The 22,464-nt window shown below is 37.5% G+C and overlaps 1 pseudogene; it reads left to right on the top strand.

Annotated features, from left to right (window-relative positions):
- Positions 1 to 7,926: 7,926 nt before the first annotated feature.
- LOC116589361 lies at positions 7,927 to 20,297 on the top strand (annotated as a pseudogene).
- Positions 20,298 to 22,464: the final 2,167 nt, after the last annotated feature.

Genomic DNA, 22,464 nt, shown 5'->3' on the forward strand with positions numbered 1-22,464 from the left:
TCTTCAATAAATGGTGCTGGGAAAACTGGGCAGCTATATGTAGAAGAATGAAACTCGACCATTCTCTTACACCGTACACAAAGATAAACTCAAAATGGATAAAAGACCTCAATGTGAGACAGGAATCCATCAGAATCCTAGAGGAGAGCATAGGCAGTAATCTCTTTGATATCAACCACTGCAACTTCTTTTAAGATATGTCTCCAAAGCCAAAGGAAACAAAAGCGAAGATGAACTTTTGGGACTTCATCAAAATCAAAAGCTTCTGCACAGCAAAGGAAACAGTCAAGAAAATAAAGAGGCAACCCACGCAATGGGAGAAGATATTTACAAATGACAGTACAGACAAAAGGTAGATATCCAGGATCTATAATGAACTCCTCAAAACCATCTATTTTATAATTAAAATGAATTCAGCCCTACACGGTATGCTTGCCTTATTCAGCTCCTTCCCCCTTCTCTCTTTTCACTTCTCAGTGCAACCTGCTTTCTCCAGTTGAGCCTGGAGAAGGGATTTTCTCTTCATGTAAAACAAGGATTTGTCTTGAAATTTCAGAGAAATACAAGATGTTCAACCTTCAGTGTGAAATCTACACTTTCACAATAAAAAGAATTGTATTGTTTGCTAGGATACCCCGTGATCCATGTGTGTTTGGTCAAGTATCAGTGTCACACCAAGAATGTCAAGGCTCTTATACAATAAGTTCTCACCCTTCCACTCTCCTAAGAGTTTCATAGGAGTCTCAGTGCCAGGGAAAGAGCGTCGGTTTTTAAGTTGAGGGCCTGTGCAGATCCTAGCAGGTGACACATCCTCTTTGAGCCTTAGTTTCATTTTAAGCTGAGAGAAATAAATTGTTAAATTGTTGCAATGAGTCAGAAATGAACAGATAAAAAGCTCCTAACAGAGACTTAAAATTCACTGCCTGGCATTCCTCATTTTTTCCCTTTTTCTCTCCTGGTAAGCTTTCTCACTTGTTTATGTCTGTATTTGTTTACGTCTGTATTCTTTTCTATAATTTTGTTTTTTAAATCTTGCTGTCATCAAATTATCCACCTTTTTGTACTAATGACTCCCTCTTTTTAAAAAAAAAAAAAGATTTTATTTATTTATTTGTTAGAGAACACAAGCAGGGGGAGTAGCAGGCAGAGAAGCAGGTTCCCAACTGAGCAAAAAATCCCCCATGTAGGCCTTGATCCCGGGACCCTGGGATCCTGACCTGAGCTGAAGGTAGACACTTAATCGAGGTGTCCCTGTGCTACTGACTTTACCATGGGACTATAACCCATTCTACTTGATTTGCTCAAGAAAGAAATATTTATTTCTCCTTTTTGTGTTAGAATGACTCTGAATAACAGCACTCATTTAATAGATTAAATTGAATTTTTTTTATATATCACCTTGTTGATAACAATATTTCCTCAAGTTTTCTAGAAGTTGCCATCATGTTCTATATTTACTTTTTAGTTTATCATTTGGTGTCTTCAAGGAATTTAAAATTATTGAAAATAAAGACTCCATTTTCACCCTCTCTCCCCAGTTGTGGGATCTCCAATGTTTAGAAAGAACAGTGCCTGGCACTAAAGGAGCTTAAATTAGTGAATAAATGAAGGTGCAAATAAGTGATTGAAGTCTTCTGAATATTTTATTTCTCGAGAGTCATTCCTAGTAACTTAGAATTTGGGGAATCCAATGACTGTGTCTAACAAAATTCTGTGATTCCATGATTTTGTAGGTAAGTAAACTGGGACCAAGAGAGTTCAGGTTTGTATTTAATTCCGATTCAGTAGAGCTGCAATTAGGACTTAAGTCTGGTCCTTCACAACACTCATTATACCACATGGCTTAATGCCATGATATTAAATGTTCTGTACACAGCTGTTTGACTTCTCTGCCTGGCATGGCTGTGGGGTGCAGGAACACAATCCTAATTAGCCCTGTCTGGCAGGCAACAATGAAAACCTTCTTGAACCAAGTCTTGAACTTGGGAATAATATAAAAGAGGCAGCCATAGGCACAAAAGAATGAGCAGTATTTCTTTGTGTGGAAAGTAACTGTTAGTTTCAGAGCCATCTTTTCAATGGCATCCACATTTAACTGTGCTACTGTCAAATAGGGTCCTTTCCTAAAACAAAGAGCAGAGGGAGAGACAAAGAGTCCAATCAGACCCAACAGGGTATGTCAGGAATTAAAATCACTTGTAGAGGATCATTTCAAATTGCTGTATAATAACAGGCAATACAGTATATAATCATAGATCCTAGTGATGTTATTATTATCCCCATATTTCAAATGAGGAAATTGAAGCTTTAAGAAATGACCAGGGGGACCAGGGTGGCTCAGTTGGTTGAGTGTCCAACTCTTGGTTCCAGCTCAGGTCCGGCTATCAGGGTTGTGAGATCCAGCCCTGCCTCAGGTTCCATGTCAGAGGAGAACCTGCTTGAAATTCTCTCTCTCCCTCTCCCTCTACTCCTCCTCCTGTTCGTGCTCTCTCTCTCTCTCTCAAATAAATACATACATCTTAAAAAAAAAAAAAATGTGACGCAATCTGTCCATGGTCCTACAGTTGATAAGTGAGAGAATTCAAGTTTTCCTGATTCCAAAGCTCTTATTTCAGGAGAAAGTGTACAGGTTATTAACACGCTTTTATATTGATGGGGAATGGAGAATCATCCCTCAAGGAAGATAATTTTGATAACCTACAATATGATTGTTTATTATTATTATTACTGAGAGTTCACTATGTATTCCAATATAATCTATGGTATTTAACTTCTGGGCCTAAGGAGGGTCTAAAGCATGTTACACAGCTCTTGATGTGTAATGTATGGCATAATGAAAAAAAAAGTGACCTTTGACACCCACCAGATATAAATTTGAATTCCGATTCTGCTTTTTATTTTGTTGCTTGTGGCAAGCTACTTAAAGTCCGTGATTCAAAAGGAAGGGTTATTCATCTAGAGGACTTATCGAAGTTAAAATAAATATACGAAAGCAATCTGACTTATTGACCATTTATCTGCCTTTGTTGATGATTGGGCATATTTTCTATATTTAGAGGGCACTGGATTACAGGGTACCCAAATTCCTACTTAAAAGATGAGGGCAATCTCACCCCCAAAATTTGTTCCATTCTGGTGGGTTGTTAATGAAAATTATGTAAATAGTTGATTCTTTATAAAATGTACTATTATTATTAATCTGCACACTTACCTCTCTCACTGCAACCAAGGTGATAGCCATGATTCTCTTAGTATTTCACTTAGGAAGTCAATTCTGCGAACCATCTATAGGACAGAATGTCAAACTTTTCCAAGATTATTTCTTGGGAATCAAATAAAATGAGAGTATGGGCTATCCAGTAATCTGTAAGTATAGAAAAATGTAATAGTTTATTCATAAAGATGGCCACCTGGTCAATGAATTAGGACCCTTGAATATATTTCTTTAGTTCTGATAAAATCCCTAGATGAACAATGTATAGTCTCATATCCTCTCCTGCCTGAGGGGAGGCATCTCAAAATGTATAGTCAACAGCCTAAAGATTGTTGACGGAAACAAATACTGGTAAAGCCTGAAAACTGGTAAATTTTCAACAAACTATCTGTAATTACAGTCAGTAATTATCAACTAATCTCTCAGCTTAAAATGTGAACCCAAGATGCAAAAACTTCCAGAAAGAGGCCATCAGAGTAGAACTTAAGGTTTTTAATCAAATTGATCAATCTAAATATTATTATTTTTCACTTTAAGTGATTTTGGAATGGACAAGGCATAAAGATAACAAAAACATTGTTTTAGTGCCTCAGAGTTGAACTAGGCGGAAGGGCTTTCCTCAGGAAGAGAGTCTCCCTGAGATCCCAGAGTGTGAAGGGGTGAAATGGGTCAGGGAGGGGCAACATTTTTCTGACAACTGCATAATGACTTGAAAGAAATGCCTCCTAAGGCAATGAAAGAGAAAAAGAAAGAAAAAAACAAGGAAGAAAATGAGAAAGAACTAAAGGAAAGAAAGAAAAATATTTTAAGTGCGATGATAGCAGGGCATGATGTGATAGTAGCTCAGAGAATATTCTGCCTGAGGTGAGTCCATTCTCAGGAGGACTTGTGTGCTGGCTCAAGCTGGAGGCAGACCAATGTTCAGGGGCCTAGAGGTAGGAGAGAAGCTTAACGAAGTTTGGCTAACAAACATTTTGTGCTGATTGATCAGTGGGATGAGTAGGTCAGACTATAATTTAATGAGGCTAAAGGGGAATTTGGAAGGTCTGTGTCTAATTTTGTCATAGGTAAACAAGGGGATTTTTGTGAGTCTTTTCTAGTCTAATAGGGAAGGAATTTTTTTTTCCCCCCGTAAGCTCTTTTGCTTTCTGGATCATAATGGTGAGGATCTTTAACATTGGCTATTTCCAGAGTACAGGGCTTGAATAAAATTCCACATTATCAGTTCCTTGTTATCTAATGTTTGGCATGTTATTGAAAAACTTAAAAAACAGAAAAAAGAATTAGTCAGTGAAGATCCACATGTATGCCTCTATTTCCCAAACTTTTGTTGTAAGGCCAAGATCTTTTTTTGGGGGGGTGGGGGGGAGCAGTGTCTTCAGATTGAAATTTCCTATCTATTTCCTGGCATAAACGACACAAAAAGTTCATTGTCTAAGATATTCAACTTCAGGTTCATTAAATAAGATAAATAATCTTGATAAGCAATCTAAATAAGAGTCTTTCTAGATTTAGTCCTATTGTCTTATTTATACTTAATGCAAAGTCAGTCTGTTTTTGTTGTCATTGTTTTAGCAACTTGTCTTTATAGTCTTTCTGATATGTCCAACACAAAAATGAAGACTTTCGCTAATTGCGCTTATAAAAACATCAATGAGCATTGAATTTTAGAAAGGTTCCATAGAGACAAGTTACTAAAATTGCATCATTCAAAGAAGTGTTAGGTAAACTGAAAACCTACAATTGTTTGAGGTCTGAACTTTGCTCTCAGCTTCCGGGAAGTAATCTCTAAGCCCTTGGAATTTCCTGCCTGATAGAAGTGTATTTGTTTACTTGGGGGTGTTGGGTCACCTAGATAGTCTATGCTAATAATGACCTACTGTGTGGTCTTGGGCCATGTGGTAAAGCTCAACCTCTGGAAGGGTACAGACTAAGATAAACCATGTGGGTGGTCAGTCATGTCTATGTGACCAAGCTCAAATAAAAACTCTGGAAACCAAGGCTTGGTGATCTTCCTGGTTGGCATTAGTCCAGTTCACTTGACTCCCCTGGGAGAGGTCAGCTAGAAGCTTATGTCTGGAATTTTCCTGGACCTGTCCTATGGGATTTTTTTTTTTTAAACAAAGTAGTTTTTTTTGTTTGTTTGTTTCTTTTGTTTTTTAGAGATTTTATTTATTTATTTGACAGAGAAAGATCACAAGCAGGCAGAGAGGCAGGCAGAGAGAGAGAGAGAGAGAGAGAAGCAGACTCCCTGCTGAGCAAAGAGCCCGATGCAGGGCTGGATCCCAGGACCTGAGATTGTGACAGGAGCCAAAGGCAGCTGCTTAACTCACTGAGACACCCAGGCGCCCTGTCCTATGGGATTTTTTTTTCTAGCATTTGAATATTCTGCTTTGAATCTCTATTCTTTTGCTATAGTAAGCAGCAACCATGAGGATAAGTGCTTTTTCTGGAATTCTAATTCTTTTTAATAAATTATTGAACCTGAGGGTATTCTTGAGGACACCCAGACTTTGTATTTTTTAATAAATTCAATGTAGAAATTATCACTCCCATTTAGTCCACGTAAACATGAATGAATCTCTAACTGGTTGTTTTAGAAAGGCTTCATGTTGGCAAATTGCTAAAATTGGATCATTCAAACAATTATTAAGTAGGCTGGTAACATATAATTGTTTGGAAAATATGATTACAGTAATAGACTAGACAGCTTGTTTAATTCCATGAGTTGAGTAAAATAGATGTCAGTAAAAGAGAACTTCTACTACATATTAAGAAAATGATGAGAAAGCTGTTGTACCTGATTTCACTCGCTTCAGAGACATGAATTTTTAGCCAGTTATTTTGTGTGATATAATGATATCTGAAAGGGATCTTTTACTGGGAAAATTTTGAAGATATCAAAAGGATTTGCTAAGAATGATGGACTATACAAACCATAATGTGAAATACTTACAATTTACCCAACATACTTATGGCCAATAAACTCAAAATGGTGTATTGTGAGATATGATGTAAATTCTCATTTCTAGCTCATTGAAGAATTGGTGCTAATTATTAGAAAGTGCTTCTAAGAGAATAGTATTGAACTGAACTAGCTTCTACTTTGATGAGATCTGAGAGATACTTCTGTAGCTCCTAATTGTCTCAACTTACCCAATTCATGTTTTGTTTTAAGTACCTGACCTTGAGATTTTTAATCTTCCACCATGAATTTATTCAAAGAATAAGTGGAGAAGTGTTCATCAATAGGCATATATATATTTTTGCCTGCCTTTGTAATGAACTGAGTGCTGGCTACCTGTTTCGTTGGTGAAGATTGGGAGTGAAAACATCATAGTGCGGCTCACAACTGCACTATGGTCTGGACTTTGTTCCCCTATATTCCCTCCCCAAACAGCATTTGCTCTGTAAGAGGAGTGTGTTCCATGTCATCAATGTGGGCTAGTAAAATCCATTTTGGACTAAAAAGTCACTTTATGTTTGAAATCAAGGATAAAACAAAATGTCCTTAATGTATCACAGGGTAAATATCTACCACACATTGAAACAGCAACTTATAAAGTGATATTTTCAATCACTTCATGCTCTATTTTGCTTTCATTTTAGAAATTTTGGAGAAGAATGACTGGCAATTTCACCTAACTCAATATAGATGTAATCCCTGGCTCCTTCTATAAGATTAAAAGGCTTTACTGAAATGGAATTGAGTTGGGGTGCTTGGGTGACTCAGTCTCTTAAGCGTTTGCCTTTGGCTCAGGTCATGGTCCCAGGGTCCTGGGATCAAACATCGGATTGGGTTCCCTGCTCAGCAGGGCGCCTGCTTCTCCCTCTTTTCTACTCTTCCCCCTCTGCTCGTGCACTCTTACTATCTCTCAAGTAAATAAATAAAATCTTTTTTTAAAATGGGATAAAGCTAATCCCGTAATGCAAGTTCAGAAGATTGTAGGGTGATATTGTAGGGTGATAGATTGTAGGGTGATAGATCACTGTTTTTTATTCCTTAGACCAAAAAAAAAAAAAAAAAATTGACTCTTCTTCTTCCTCTTCCCCTTTCCATTTCTTCTTCTAATGAAAAACTCAGTTCTGCCACTAAAGGTAGGACTGAAAACAAGGTAGTCCTTCCCACGTGTGCTGGTGGCTTAGACCAGCACACGTTGTTGGAGCTGGAACAATGTAAGTGGATTGCTCATGGTGGAGAATCAGAGCCAGGAAGAGTGAAGACAGTGACCACATGGAAAAAGTTTGTCATAAGGGAAGGAGCGGTAAGCTAGCATCTATGTGATAAAGTATAGTGGTGAAGAGATCACCTGTCTCAAGAATGAGGCAGTGGTAGTGATGAAAGATGGGTTATATACTGGGACTTGATGAATTAAGTGCCCATATCAAGGATAAGAAGAGATAGGTTTATCCCTGGGGCTCCCAAAATAGAAGATAAGAAAATTAGAATGAATACTGGAGTGTTGGACTGGAATTAGAGACGTTTGTGTGAATTTACAGTTTTGAATAGAGTCAGTGCTGCTAGAATATGACATCATGTTCCTAAAAACTATTATATCATACAAAATCAGACAATAAAAAGGACAGGGCTTATGAAAGAAATGAGGTTGGGGCAAATACTTCATCAGTGACACATTAAAAACAAAGTTTGGAACACAGTAAAAATGCTAGCACAGTTAACATGTTAAATGGATAAGAAATACATAAATACTATGGTACTTTACATGGAAAAGGACCAGAAATTTGCTTGTAGAAGTAGGCATCAAAAAGACCGCAGCTTCGATGTCATTGAGAAGCAGTGGAAAGGAGAGTTACTTGAAATCAGAAAGTAAGTTGTACCACCAGATGAGATGGTTATGGAGAATGGCACATAAAATTAGTTGAAGTAGATGGTAGATGTTGAGTGTGTGTGTGTGTGTGTGTGTGTGTGTGTGTGTGTGTGTGTCTTCCATAAGGCAAGGCTTGGAACAACTGAATGTAGTTTTCTGTGTTCATCTGTTTCTCTCAGAGGAAATCGTGCCTAAGCAAACATGAAATTGCACTATGCTCAAATTCTGTCTTCATTATTCAGTTGTATTGGAAAAAGTCATATTATCAAACAAATGGTAAAGTAGAACTCATTGTATATACATATACATAGATAGGTATTGAAATATTTATAAATGCAAATGCACACATTGATTACACACACTTCTAACTTATATGATATTCTCTATCTCCAACCGCTGAGAGAGCCTTGGAAAGGCAGCATCCCAACAGCAATGAGCACACTTAGATCTCAGAATCTAAATACACATCTTCCTCGACTTACACTGGATTGCATCCCATATATCTATTGTAAATTGAAAATGTTATAAGTAAAAAAATGCACGCAATACACCCAACCTACTTAGTCTAGCTTACCTTACATGTGCTCAAAACACATTCATCTACAGTAGGGGACAACCATCTAACACAAAACCTATTTATAATAAAGGGTTGAATATCTCATGTAATTTGTTGAATTCTGTATTGAAAGTGAAAAACAGAATGTCTGTGTGGGGACAGAATGGTTGTAGGTGTCCTGGCTGTTCCCTCTCGTGATCACATGCCTGACCAGGAGCTGTGCTGCCACTACCCAGCATCAGGAGAGTTGATTGTACTGCCCATCACTAGCCCCTGAAAGATCATAGTTCCGAATTCAAAGTATGGTTTCTACTGAATGTGTAGGACTTTTGTGCCATTGTAAAACTGAAGAATTGTCAGTCAAGCTATCATACTTTGGGGACTGTTTGTACCAATCAAAGGAACCAGGACTTGGAGAAAAGAGTGATTCCAAAGCTGGAACAAAGCAAGTACAAGATAAGCATATGTCAGAAAAGACATCAGAACCAGTCTGAATAGTGTCCAACTGGCTAAATCTGGGACAATTTTATCGTTACAATGAATAATGACTATTATGTAAGGAGTTGAATAAAATTAGAATCCATGAGTTTCTACTGATGTAAATTAGTAATTAAAAAATTAGAAGATGGAGGAAGAGTGAAACATTTATATAGGGACATGGGACATTTCACATTGCTTTCCCATAAAACAATATTAATTACAAAAGTAAGAAGAAGGAATTTTATTTTTTTAGAGATTTTATTTATTTACTTGTCAGAAAGAAAGAAAGAGCTCAAGCACACAAACAGGGGGAGCAGCTGGAAGAGGGAGGAGCAGGCTCCCTGCTGAGCAAGGAGCCCAATGTGAGACTGGATCCCAGGATCCTGGATCCTGGAATCATGACCTGAGCCAAAGGCAGATGCTTAACCAACTGAGCTACCCAGGTGTCCCAGAACAAAGAACTTTAAAGTGGAGAAACAGGCACCTCCTTCATCAATGATCAAAATGATCATTAGTAATGGAGAAAGTTCAAAAATAAATTCTACTTGGTAGGATCCAAGGAGAAGCACGTAGTTTCACTTTTGTGATATTGCTTTGAGTTTTAGAACTTGAATCTAAGCATTAGGAAACATTGGGCAGACCCAAATGGGGGACGTTCTACAAAAAAAAAAAAAAAAAAAAACTTGGCCTATAATTTTCAAAAATGTCAAAGACATAAAAGTCAATGAGGCTGAGGCACTGTCACAGATGAAGAGCTGGAGAGAATAACAAGTAAATTCAAAATGTGATTCTGAACTGGATTTTTTATAGCAAAGCTCATCATTAGGACATTTGGTGAAATTTGAATGAGGGTCTCAGGATTTGATAGTTGCTATGGACTGCATTATGCCTCCCCAACAAACCAAATTTAAATGTTGGAAGCCCTAACCCCCAATGTGATTGCATCTGGAGATAGAGCGTTGAGCAGGTGATTCAAGTTACATGAGGTCATAAGGACAGGATCCTAATCTGATTGGACTATTGGCTTTAAAGGACAGAAAGAGATCTCCTTCTCCCTCTCCCTGTACTTCTCTCCTCTCTCCCTCTACTCACACCCAGGAAAGACCCAGTGAGGACACAGAGAGAAGGCAGCCATCTACAAGCCAGGAAGAGCTTGCTCCCCAGGAACCAAACAGAATGACATTTTGATCTTGGAATTTCCTGCCTCTGGAACTGTGAGAAAAATGAACTTCTGCTGTTTTAGCTACCCAGCGTGTTTTGGTATAGCATGGTATAGCAGCTTAAGCTGACCACTGGTTTTGATGGTTATGTTTTGGTTGAGAGAGTATTTGTTTATTGGAACTATATACTGAAATATTCAGGGATAATGAAGCCAGAAAATTATATGGCTCCAGAAAAGACAGTTTTGTGGGCTGTACTGCTTTTTCTGAAAGCTTGAGATTGTTTCAAAATAAAATTATTTCAAAGAGGTGTTGAGCAAAATATTCAGTATTTTGTGAGGACTTCTGGCCCCACTTTAATAGGAAAATAGCATAAAATATTCAGGAAGCTGACAGTTGGATTTATGTTGATGAAAAAATGGACAAAAATATCAGCCAAACTTTTTAGAATAAATCTTGTCTTTTTTTTTTTTTTAATGTATTGACCTTCATATCCAACAAACTTTGGAGTAGATCAGAACTTTAATTACTGACAGAAATAGGACAGGACAGGACCTGAGACTTTTCCCTCCAGAATTAACTCTGTGAGTGCTGGGTATTGTGCCAGCCAGCCATTCCCATACATTAAGCAAGATGCAGCTGTTTGCCTAATTCATTGCTTTGGAGCAGGAATGTGGAAACTTGACCATGGGAACAAATCAGGCGCTTGTTTGGTTTTGTTTGTTTTTATAGAGCAATATTGTTCTATTAATCATGTGTAGAAAAGGGAACTTCGCAAGAATGGATGCTTTCAATGTAAGTACCTGATATTCCTTGCAACCAGAAAAGTTACTTCCACTTCATTCATCATTTTATCTAATTCATCTATAAAAATCTGGAAGTGGAAAAAAATTGAAGGATTATAAATTCTGATATTTTTAATTGATAGTTTTTTTGTTTTGTTTTGTTTTTTAAAGAAAGCTCCATGCCCAGTGTGGAGCCCAATATGGGACTTTAGCTCACAACCCTGAGATCAAGACCTGAAATAAAGTCAGGAGGCAGGGGCACCTCTGGTAGAAATGGGTTCTTAGGAGAAATATATATGAATTCCAAATGCTGGGGGTTAAAATATCCCCACAGGAATCATGATTCAGGCAGCAGTGGCAGAATGCTCACATCTAAGACCTTCTTCCCTAGGTCTGATGGGATAAAGCTGCTGGTTATGTGGTGCCAAGATCACTCTCCCTCACTCTTTTCACTAATACTTGAAATTCCACCAAGAGACATCCATTTCTCTGTGCTTTTATAACTTAATCTTTAGAAGAAGCATTTGGGGTTGGTTGTAAAAAAATCAATATTTGAAGTTACAAGATCTAAGCTTGAACCCCAGATCCTTTAGTCAGAATCTCAGCTTCTTCAGTGATAATATCTAAATCAGAGGGCCACTGCAAGGGTGAATTTGGACAATTTATGGAAAACTCCTGGTTGATATAAATACTTAAAAAAATTAAAGAATATTAAGATGATTTAACTTTCTTCTAATTTTTCTTAAGGGTTAAAATGTTATCCTTCATCCTCAAAAATAACTTCACAAAGTAGATATTATCGCTTTTTATAGGTGAATAAAGAGATTAAGAGAGATAAAGTACTTTTTCTAAAAACACATAAATAGTAAAAGACTAAGCAGGAATTAAATTCAAGGCCTGGCATATTAATGCGTGACCCCCCCCCCCTGCAAAAAGAAGGACTTTAAAAGTGGACCTGTGTGGAGAGCCATGCAGCAGGAGCAAGGAGTCACGTACTAAGCGAGGCCTGAGGAGTGGGAGGAGTGAGAGATTAACCCAAGGACTGTGAGTGCATTCGCGGGTGACGTTTGATAGATACCAGGAGTCAAGGGAAAGGCGCATGATCTGTAGAACAAAGAAAACCTATGGAGTCACGTACGTGCTCACGAGCACGATGCGTGCACATAGATAGTCCTTCTGATTGGTAGTTTGTTAGTCGTGGTATACTCTGATTGGATATAGTTCGCACTTGGTGGATATATACTTGGGGGTCTTAGACTGGGTGGGGGTCCCCGGCTGAAGATTGTGAATAAAGAAGTTTGCCACTCACCTCGCCTACGGGTCGTTCTTGCGGGTCGAGAGCGACAGACCTGGCATATCTATACTTATTATCAGATGAGGTCTAGGAAGTGACTATGTCTGATTGACAAGGACAAGATGTGCTTGTTGGAGCTGCTGTCATTTAGGTTGGATAAAATTGGGGTAGGTATTTTTTGGAGAGATTATTGATGAATACCAACTGAAATAAGACCAGGATAAAAGCTAAGGTTATTAGTTAGAAAAGACCGGATTTTGTTCCCCCCAAATGGACAGAACATAGATCTAGAGCTAGACAGGACAGAAGTGGGTGATTTAGGAACTAAAGTACAGATCTGACGTTCATGAATTTTGTTGACTCCTCTCACTTGCTATTCACCTTAGCTGACCTATCCAACCAATCTACATCCACATAAATATACACGCACAGCAACAACATGCATCTTCAAAAAGAAGAAGGGAAAGTGGATGGAGGAGTCATCTAATCTTTCATTTCATGAGCAAGTGGTTTCTAGGTGAAAGACTGTTAGCTTATTTTCAATAGAGTTGTCTTGTTTTTGCTATTATTTTTTAAAGATTTGTTGATTTTTTGAGAGAGAGAGCTGGGGGAGGGGCAGAGGGAGAGAAACTCAAGTAGATTTCATGATGAGTGTGGAGCCCAACTTGAGGCTCCATTGCATGACCCTGAGATCATGAACTGAGCTGAAACCAAGAGCCAGATGCTTAACCAACTGAGCCACCCAGGCATCCCTATAGTTGAGTTTTAAATCACTCTTTGCGTAAATATATATATAATTTTTTAATGGCAAATTTTCCTTTAATTTTATTTAGGTTCTCCTTTCTTCTTATCTGTGACACTGTGTATGCTACCATTCTAGCACCCTCCCCCCTTTTTTTTAAAGTAAGCTTAACAACTAATGTGGATCTTGAACTCATGACCTTGGGGTAAAGTGTCACATGTTATACTCACTGAGCTAGACAGGCACCATTCATCCTATATTTCTAATCAAACTACAAGGCATGTCCTGAGCTGAGCAGTAACTGAGCCTGCTGTTTAACTGGAGGATGGAAGACCGTGGATTCAAAGAAGGAAAGAAAAGCTTATAGAGAAGTTCCCTCCTCTGTGTTTGATGAGAATTTGGAACCAGGTGGCAGAGACCCAACGAGGAGAGGTTTGAGAACTATTGCTTTGCAGAGGTTTGTGAATCCCCAGGGAATGGTAATTTATCTTCTCAGCTGAGCATTCCTGAGGTGACGTGGGTCTCCCTTGTCCCCCATGAGCTGCAGGCATATTAGCAGACACATTGAGTTCTTTCTGGTCCTGGCTCTAGAAGAACACCAAGCACGGCTTGCTGAAAAGACTGAGGAACAGAGAGGCTTTGTTCAAGCTCTCATTAGGGGAATTATATTTTCACACTCTGGCAAATCTCTGACATACTTTGCCAGATTGCTGTGCCTGCCTTCATTATCCAGATTACTGGCACTCAAGGTACCTCAGCAACTGGAATATAACACCCACGGAAAAGACATACTAAGTCAACAACCAACTGAAAGGGTGCCAGAACCCGGAAGGAAGAGACTCAAAACACCCAAAATAAGTGGCTTCTAACAACATAAAGCTATTGCAGAAGCCCTGCCCTAGATCAGCAGAGCTCTCCTACCTTATACAATGTGTCATGGCTTTTTATGGCTAAGTCACTGCTAATGTTAGCTACTGTTAATAAAAGAATATAATAGCCCTTGAGAATATGAGGACAGAAAAAAGATGGTAGCAAACACAGTTCAAAACACAACAAAACAAAGCAAAATAAAAATGGTTATAAAAAATCAAACATATTTTTTAATTATTATAATATTTTCATTATATTATAATTATATATATTAATTACTATTAATTATTACATTATATTGTTATTATAATTATATTTTTATTATTCCTAAGATTGCTATAACTATGTAAAATGCTTAAAGTCCCTTCCAAAAAGCTGAAAGATTTAACTAACATGTCAAATATACTGAAAATGGAAAGAGCACAGCACAGAGCTAATGAAGAAGGTCTGGCATTATTGCAGGTATGAAATTTGAACAGGGAGTTCATAATTAGAGAGTTAGGAGAAAGAGGAAGAGAATAATAAATTTTTTTAACTATCATGATATTCTCTGAATAACAAATACAAGATCTTAGAACAGGGTTTTAATTAAATTCTTCTTTTATACTAATTGTTATTATCGTATGGCTAACGTGTAACGAGGGCTTTCTGTGTTCTAGGCACTGCTCTAGGCACTTGTAGTTATATCCCTTAATTCTCAAAACAACTTCGAGATGTGTGTGCTATATGATCTCATTATACAAATGTGAAAAAGAGACCTATTTTTAGCTGAACCTTAGACAAACTGCTTAAAGTTATGATGCACACCTTAGTCCAAATGCCAATTCTGATTCTCAATCATTATCTTGCAGAAGAGAATGGGAGATAACATTAGGTATTATGACTAACTTCAGGCTTTTAGTTAGTGGATACTTGAACAGTTAAGAGAACTCTAGGACTTATTAAGTAGTTATTAAGACTAAAGTTGATTAGACCATATATCCCTTAGCCATTTCAAAGTAGTGTGTAGATAATGGTCCTTGGGTCTTTGTTAGCAATTTAGAAAATCCAGGATTGGTAGTAGTTTATGAAAGGAATGCATCCCCAAGGATTTCTAATAATTCAAAAATCACAATTTACTCCAGTTTTTCCATATGATTGAGAATAACATTGGGTGCATTAGACTCTGAGCAACAAATTTACATATATTATAAATTAATTACATATATTATAACTTTTGTATATTATGAAATAATAAATTGCATATTTTATAAATAGAAACTTACTTTCTTCCTAGTGTGAGGTTATATTGAATTTTTATTCCTGTTACTACTTTTCAAGAATATATTTTCAGTACTGACACTAGTTACACCATGTAATGAACAGTTGGATATCACTGACATAGGTATTTTTTAAATTTCAGCTTTATTGGCTATAATTATAAGATATTCAAAGTATACATTGTAGTGATTTGATATATGTACACATTGTGAAGGACTCCCTCATCTGGTAAATTAACACATCCTTCACCTCACATTATTTATTTTTTATTTTGTGTGTGTTAAGAACATTTAAGTTCTCTCTCAGCAAATTTTAATTATACAGTACAGTAGTACCAGTTACAATCACCTTGTTTTTCACATTAGATCATCACACCTCCTTCATCTTATAGCTGAACATTTATACCTTTTGCTAACCTCTCCCTATTTTCTCCCCTCCCAGTCCCTGGTAACCATGTTCTTACTCTTTTTTTGTGAATTTTATTTTTTTTAAAGGTGATTTTAAAGGTTTTAAAATGTGATCATGGCAGTTATCTTAATATTTAATACCTGAGTAAGTCACTTGAAAGTGGTCAGAGATAGCAAATGATAGTGTCATCTTCTGTAATACTGAGGGGCATTTGTTTTCTAGCAAAAACCATAAATATAGTTAAATGAAAAGAAAACCAAATACATATTTCTTATATCACAGCATTACAACAGTCTATGGTTTGCTTGCTTGATGGCCAGTTACTCAGTGGAAGCACTGTTTGCATTTTGGGCACAAGAGTTCTTCACTGGCCTAACAGAACCGTTGAACTAGGAGTTTTTAGGTCTTGTCTGTATCTATCAGTTTTCTGTTATGTTCCTTACTTACAACCACTACCTTTTCCCACAGTAGCCTGGAGCTGTTTTTGGGGTGACTTCAAAAACCTGTATCAGCTAATAACGGAAGTTGTATTCATTGAGCTCTCTCATTCGCTGATGGTGCTACAGAAAAGGCAGTGGTGAGCACTGTCTCTGAGACTGAGAAGATGGTATGGGAACTGCAAGGGCTTAGGTTTTTGATCTATATGGACCTCCGCTTAAGAACAGAGCCATAGGATTTCACAACCAGAGTTAGCATAAGAATATATAAAAATAAGGACAAAACAATAGCAATCCACAAATAACAAAAGCATGCTAAAAGTGTGTGTTCACAAAACAGATGAACACTAACCTAATTCTTAAGCAAACTGAAAGAAATTCAGAAAAACAGTAGAGGGTATGGAAAAAATCATAAATCGGCATTAGACATACTAAAAACTGAAGCCACAGAATTTAGGAAAAAATTATAAAAGAAAAAGCTTTTCAGATATGCAGACTACATTAGAAGAATTAAAGCAAATGTAACAAATAAATGCTTAAAATAAATAGTAAAGGAGAAAATTTTAAGAATCAAAAAGAAACATTTTTTTTTGAAGTTGAGAAAAACTGACAAAGTAAAAGCTCAGCATAGAAGATATGGCATAGGTATAGTAGGACTACCCAAAGAAGATAACCAAAGCAGTGGACCAAAATATTTTTTTTAACTACAATGGAAATTTTTAGTCCTTATTATATTAACTTTTCTTTATTCATCATTGTTATTCATTCCCTCTATAGTGGATTGATTGGTGTCCCCAAAAATGATATGCCCAACTCCTAGCTCTGGAACCTGCAAATGTGCCCTTATTGGAAAAGAGAGTCTTCCCAGATATAATTAAAGATCTCAAGATGAGATCATCCTGGATTATCCTGGCTGGGTCCTAAATACAAAGACTCATGTCCTTAAAAAGACAAAAATGTCCTTAATAAGAGAAGGAGACATGGAAGAAAAGGCTGTGTGAAAAATGCAGAGATTGGAGCAAGCAGCCACAAGGAAGTCTGGGAGAGGCTGGAAGAGGCAAGAGAGGATTCTCCCTCAGAGATTTCAGGGGGAGCACTATCCTGCCCACACCTTGCTTTGGACAACTGCTCTCCAGAGCTGTGAGAGAATAAATTTCTGATTTCAGACACCAAGGGCGTGGCAGTTTTTTGGGCAGGCACAGTAAACTAATACGTGTGGTAACACACATTGGTACTGGACAGGACTCTCTAAAATTAAAAAACCAAGTTACAGGAAATTCAGGACCGAGGAACAAGTTAAACCTGACCCACAAATTCTGTAAAGCAAACTATCTAGTTTTCTGTGCAAATCAATTGGAAAGATCCAAAAAAATTGGACTGGAAAACTGTAGATGAAAGGAGACTTAATATGCACTTCCTAGAATTAGAATGGCCAAAATCTAGAACGTGGACAACAACAAAGGCAGATGAGGATGTGGAGCAATAGGAATTCTCATAGCTGGTGGGAAATGCTAAATGACACAACCAGTTTAGAATACAGTTTGGCAGTCTCTTACAAAATGAAACCTCTTCTTACCACATGATACAGCCATCATGCGCCTTCGTATGTTGTACATGGATGTTTGAATATTGCACATGGATGTTTGTGGCGGCTGTATTTATAATTGCCAAAAGTTGGAATACCAAGATATCCTTCATTAGGTGAATGGATAAATAAATGTGGGATATCAGACAATGGACTATTATTCACCACTAAAAAGAAATAAGCTATTGGGCCCTAAAGAGACATGGAGGAACCTTAAGTGCATATTATAAATCACAAGTGAAAGAAGCAAAACTAAAAAGGCTCCATACTGTATGACTGCCACTATGTGATGAGTTAGAAAAGGCAGAACCGGAGAATAAAAAGATGAGTGGTTGTCAGGGGTGCGTAGTGGCTTAGAGATGGATAGGCACAGCACAGCAGATTTTTAGGCCATCAGTCCTTGGGCTCTGCTGTATTCAAAACTGCTGCAGCAGTTTTGCTGAGTTATGGAGGAAATATTCTTGTACATGTGTTGTATTTCCTTCTTCCATGGAAATTAAATCTCCATGTAATGAATTAGTAAGTTGGTAAATTAGTTTCTCGGAAGTTTGTTTTGCAAAAGGAAAAAAAAATTACCAGCTTCTTCTAAAAATTTTTCAATATATGTGGTATTTATGAAATATGTCTATTAACATATTTGGGCTTTATTCAATACTGTATTTAATTTAAAGCATTAACTTTCTGATCTCTTACACAGGAAGAAATAGATAAAATAGCAGAAACCATAGAGTCAATGCCTGGGAATATTCAGAGCCTAAAGAACAAAATTGAGGTTCTGACAAGTGAGGTGGAAGAAGAGGAGGAGAAAGTAAAACAGGTAATTGTTTAATGATGCATATCTTGAGTCTGGATAAGTTTTTTAATGCTTATCTCTCAGCAAGACAACTTTTGAATGTAAGAAGAGAGAAATCAGCCTTTTGAAATAATCTGTAGCTTTCTATTTTTACTTTAGATGTTTCAAATAGATAGTGGGATACTCTGTCTTCCAGATCTTTCTCAGAAGAATCTCAAAGCACCCACACTTCAGGTAAATGCTCATTTACCATATCAGCTGTATCATCAGTTATGACTTGCATATATAAAACCATAATATCCTTTTCCTTTTTCTAAAGACAAATAAAATCTATGATATGCTTGTAGGCAACATTATTTTTCTGACTTGACAGAATAGTTTGAACATCTTATTTTGTGACATTTTTCATGTGGATCTCTCATTTTTGTCAATAACTGTATAACATTGCATTCTACCATACTATAATTTGTGAATTACTGGTGGAAATAAATGATTTTTGCAGTTACAAATAATGCTCAGTATTGCTTGTATATGTATCTTTAGATATTTGTGTGGTTGTAACTGCAAGGTAGATTTCTGGAAGTAAATTCCAATAGTTGAGTTTGTTTATGCTTCTAATAATGGCCTATAACTCATCATGAAATAATGTTGTGTTATTTGTAGCAGACTATATACTGGGCTCTGTTTTCACAGGTTCCCAGTAGCTATTATGGTATAAATGTTTATAGTGGTAGAAACTCTTTAAGTTTCTCAAAAATAACTTAAAATAGTCCTATCTGTAATCCATTTAGAGTGAAAGAAAAGGGAATAGCCAGAGGAAAAACAGAATAATACAAATTTGAAAGAATAGGAATGAGTTGATGATTACTGAGTTTAGCTGATGAGTATATAAGGTTTAGTGTACCATTCTCTCTAAACATACATTTGACATTTCTCATAATAAAAGGTTAAAAACTATTTATATGGGTCAACATGGTCAAAAGGTACAAACTTGCAGTTATAAAATCAGTCATGGGGTTGTAATGTAGATAACAGTGACTGTAGTCAATAACATTGTCTTGTATATTTCAAAGTTGTTAAGAGAGTAAATCTTAACAGTTCATATCACAAGAAGAATTTGTAACTATGTATGGTGCTAGATGTTAACTAGACTTACCGTGGTGGTCATTTTGCAGTATACACAAATATTACATCATTGTGTGGTATACCTGAAGCTAATATGGTGTTTTATGTCAATTATATCTCAGTTTTTTAAAAAATTTTAAACTAATTGTGCTATTATACCCACAGAAAGAAATGTTGACATCAATTCCAAACCATAAAGCTCTTCTGAGAGACAGATATTCTCCATAACTCATCCCAGATAAAGAATATGTTAACTTTTGGGACGCCTGGGTGGCTCAATTGGTTGGGCAGCTGCCTTCGGCTCAGGTCATGATCCCAGCGTCCTGGGATTGAGTCCCACATCGGGCTCCTTGCTCGGCAGGGAGCCTGCTTCTCCCTCTGCCTCTGCCTGCCACTCTGTCTGCCTGTGCTCTCTTTCTCCCTCTCTCTCCCTGATAAATAAATAAAATCTTTAAAAAAAAAAAAAAGAATATGTTAACTTTCATCAAAGAAGCCTATAAGAGACTGGATGCCCTTTAAGAGTTTTTTAGTCTGTTCTGTATTAATTTAAAGTTTATGAGTTTGTAAAATTTAGCCTATGATAATACCACTGAAGCTGAGGCTTCTTTGGGATTTATTTTCACCATACACTTAAAATTAGCCTCTGTAGATCTAGTAGCATCTAATGTAGTTCTAAAAACTATTTTTAATTGTTGTCAAATCTAGAAACTCACATTTCTGTTGCTGTTTATCCAGTGGTTTTCCTGAGCTGCTCTCTAATGATTTACAATGGCTGAATGGAGTTGTTTTATTGATTAGTGCAGAGGAACTGTGATACTGTAATGCAATATATGGAAAGTGCGTAGAGTGCCTAGCACATAAAAACACAATTGTTTGCAGTCATTATTATTTAGTTCATGACTTGCATTTTCTGTCTGGTCATCTGGAACTTAAGAAATCCCCAAATGCTTTTATTCTTTTACATAACCCTTTAGACCTTTTGTGACATAATTAAGATTTGCTAGGTGTGTTTACCTGTGGGAGTAGCATGAACATTTTATTTCTTTGGTTGGATTATTGACTAGATGATGAATATTTTCCACTGATGAATATTTTCCTTTTAATTTCATTTAAAAGGAACCTAAGCACATTTATTCCCTTAAAAGAAAAATCAAACAAAAACCCCCTTTCTGTAAACCTTTTCTCATTGTAACAATGTTAGGAATTAGTTAGACAGTTAGGTGGTCTGGAGCAGGGTCCCCAACAAGAAAACATGGAAACAGGACAGCTAAGACAAAACAGTACAAACATCCTATTTTGCACTAGCATTTTGTTTTGCAGCCTTTGTAGAAATGACTTTTGCAAGATGTTCTAAAATGAAACAAAGCATCTGTCACTATCATGAACTGGGGCATTAAGACATAAGTCCCCATATGTTATCCCAAAAAGGCCATCAGCACATAAACATTAACCTAATAGGTAGACATATGTGTGATCAAAGCCCTGATCAGCATGCCTTAGAACACTATGGTTGCTTAAAATAGTTCTCCAAAAGTGCTCATAAAACCCCCTAGACTTAGAAACTCCAATGCAACCCTCTCAGGTTCCCTCCCTCTTTGGGAGTTTTGTACTATCACTCAATAAACTCTGCTTGCTGGTTACCACTTTTCGTCTGGTCTACCTCTTCATTCTTCATAGTGGCATGACCAAGAAACTTGGGCATTAAAGAAACGAAATCCAGAAATACTTTCTTGGGATTTCATCCAGGATCTCCACCAACATAAAGGACATCTAACTCTGAGTAGCAGGAAGCGTCTCTCTCCATTTTGTTAAAACAGTGGACACCATCAGTCACGTAAGAGCGGATTAGCATGCCTGCCATTCTCATATCTCTGGTGACAGGCTCTCTGGGCTTCTTTCTGATTGATCCCCCAACATAAGTTGGGAATATCAGTTCAATGAGGACTCAGAACTCGTTTCAGGCTGGACCACTGGATGTGAGGGACCTAGAGAAAACTGAGCAGCAATTGAGGGTCCTGACCAAGACTAACCTTTGGAGGACACCTGAAGGCTCTCCGAGGGACTTAGCTCCTTACATGCCCATCCAGGCATCGAGCGAAAAACCCTCTACTGCTCTTTTCTCAGACATCCTCTTGCAGATGGTTCAGGCGGCCTCCAAGGGATCATACACACAGTTCCCTGTCATGATGAGGAACAGCCTTACTCCTCTGCCATGTGCCCTGTGGTGGCATCTCTGACTCATACTCCTTACCACAGCTACTGGGTCAGATGGAAGAGTGTATTACTATACTGACCAGAAGGGCTGGCAACCAAGGCTTCCTTGGGGGCCTGGCCCATGCTGTGCATCAGGAAGCATCCCCCACCGGCACCACTTTAATCCCTATATTAGATCACTGGAATCATCTCTTTTGTGCATAGACAGAGAAGAAATGTGGGTTCTCTTTCTGCATAAATGATGGATAGGATCCAATCCCCACAAGCCTAGGTCTGTATTACCTGCCTGAAGGAGTACTCACACATGGTGGCAGGTACCACTTCACTACACCTGACAAATTGTTATTCCCATATCTATACTTTAAGGTAGACCCTTCCCCCACTGCCCGAAATTGGCTTCACCACCTATAGGTAGGAATGGCAAAACAGAGCTGGTAAACTAATGTCTACCCAGGCACCTTCCGTCTTCCCAAGTTCCCCATCATATCCCTCCAAAAGGTGGCCTTTACTAACCTCTTTTTGTGGCTATGCCTGACAGGACAATTCTGTTATGCAATTATGCCAACTTTCAACAAGCCAAAAGAAGTCTAGCATTTTCATTAACTACTCAGGGAGATTTAATAGGTCATAATTAGTACCCTCAAGTACCATGGGTAGGAAACAAGGGGACAAAAAAGAAAAATATTAGGGAGCCAAGGGTCACTCTCTAGAG

This window comes from Mustela erminea, chromosome 4, assembly GCF_009829155.1.
Source record: "Mustela erminea isolate mMusErm1 chromosome 4, mMusErm1.Pri, whole genome shotgun sequence".
Lineage (NCBI taxonomy): Eukaryota > Metazoa > Chordata > Mammalia > Carnivora > Mustelidae > Mustela > Mustela erminea.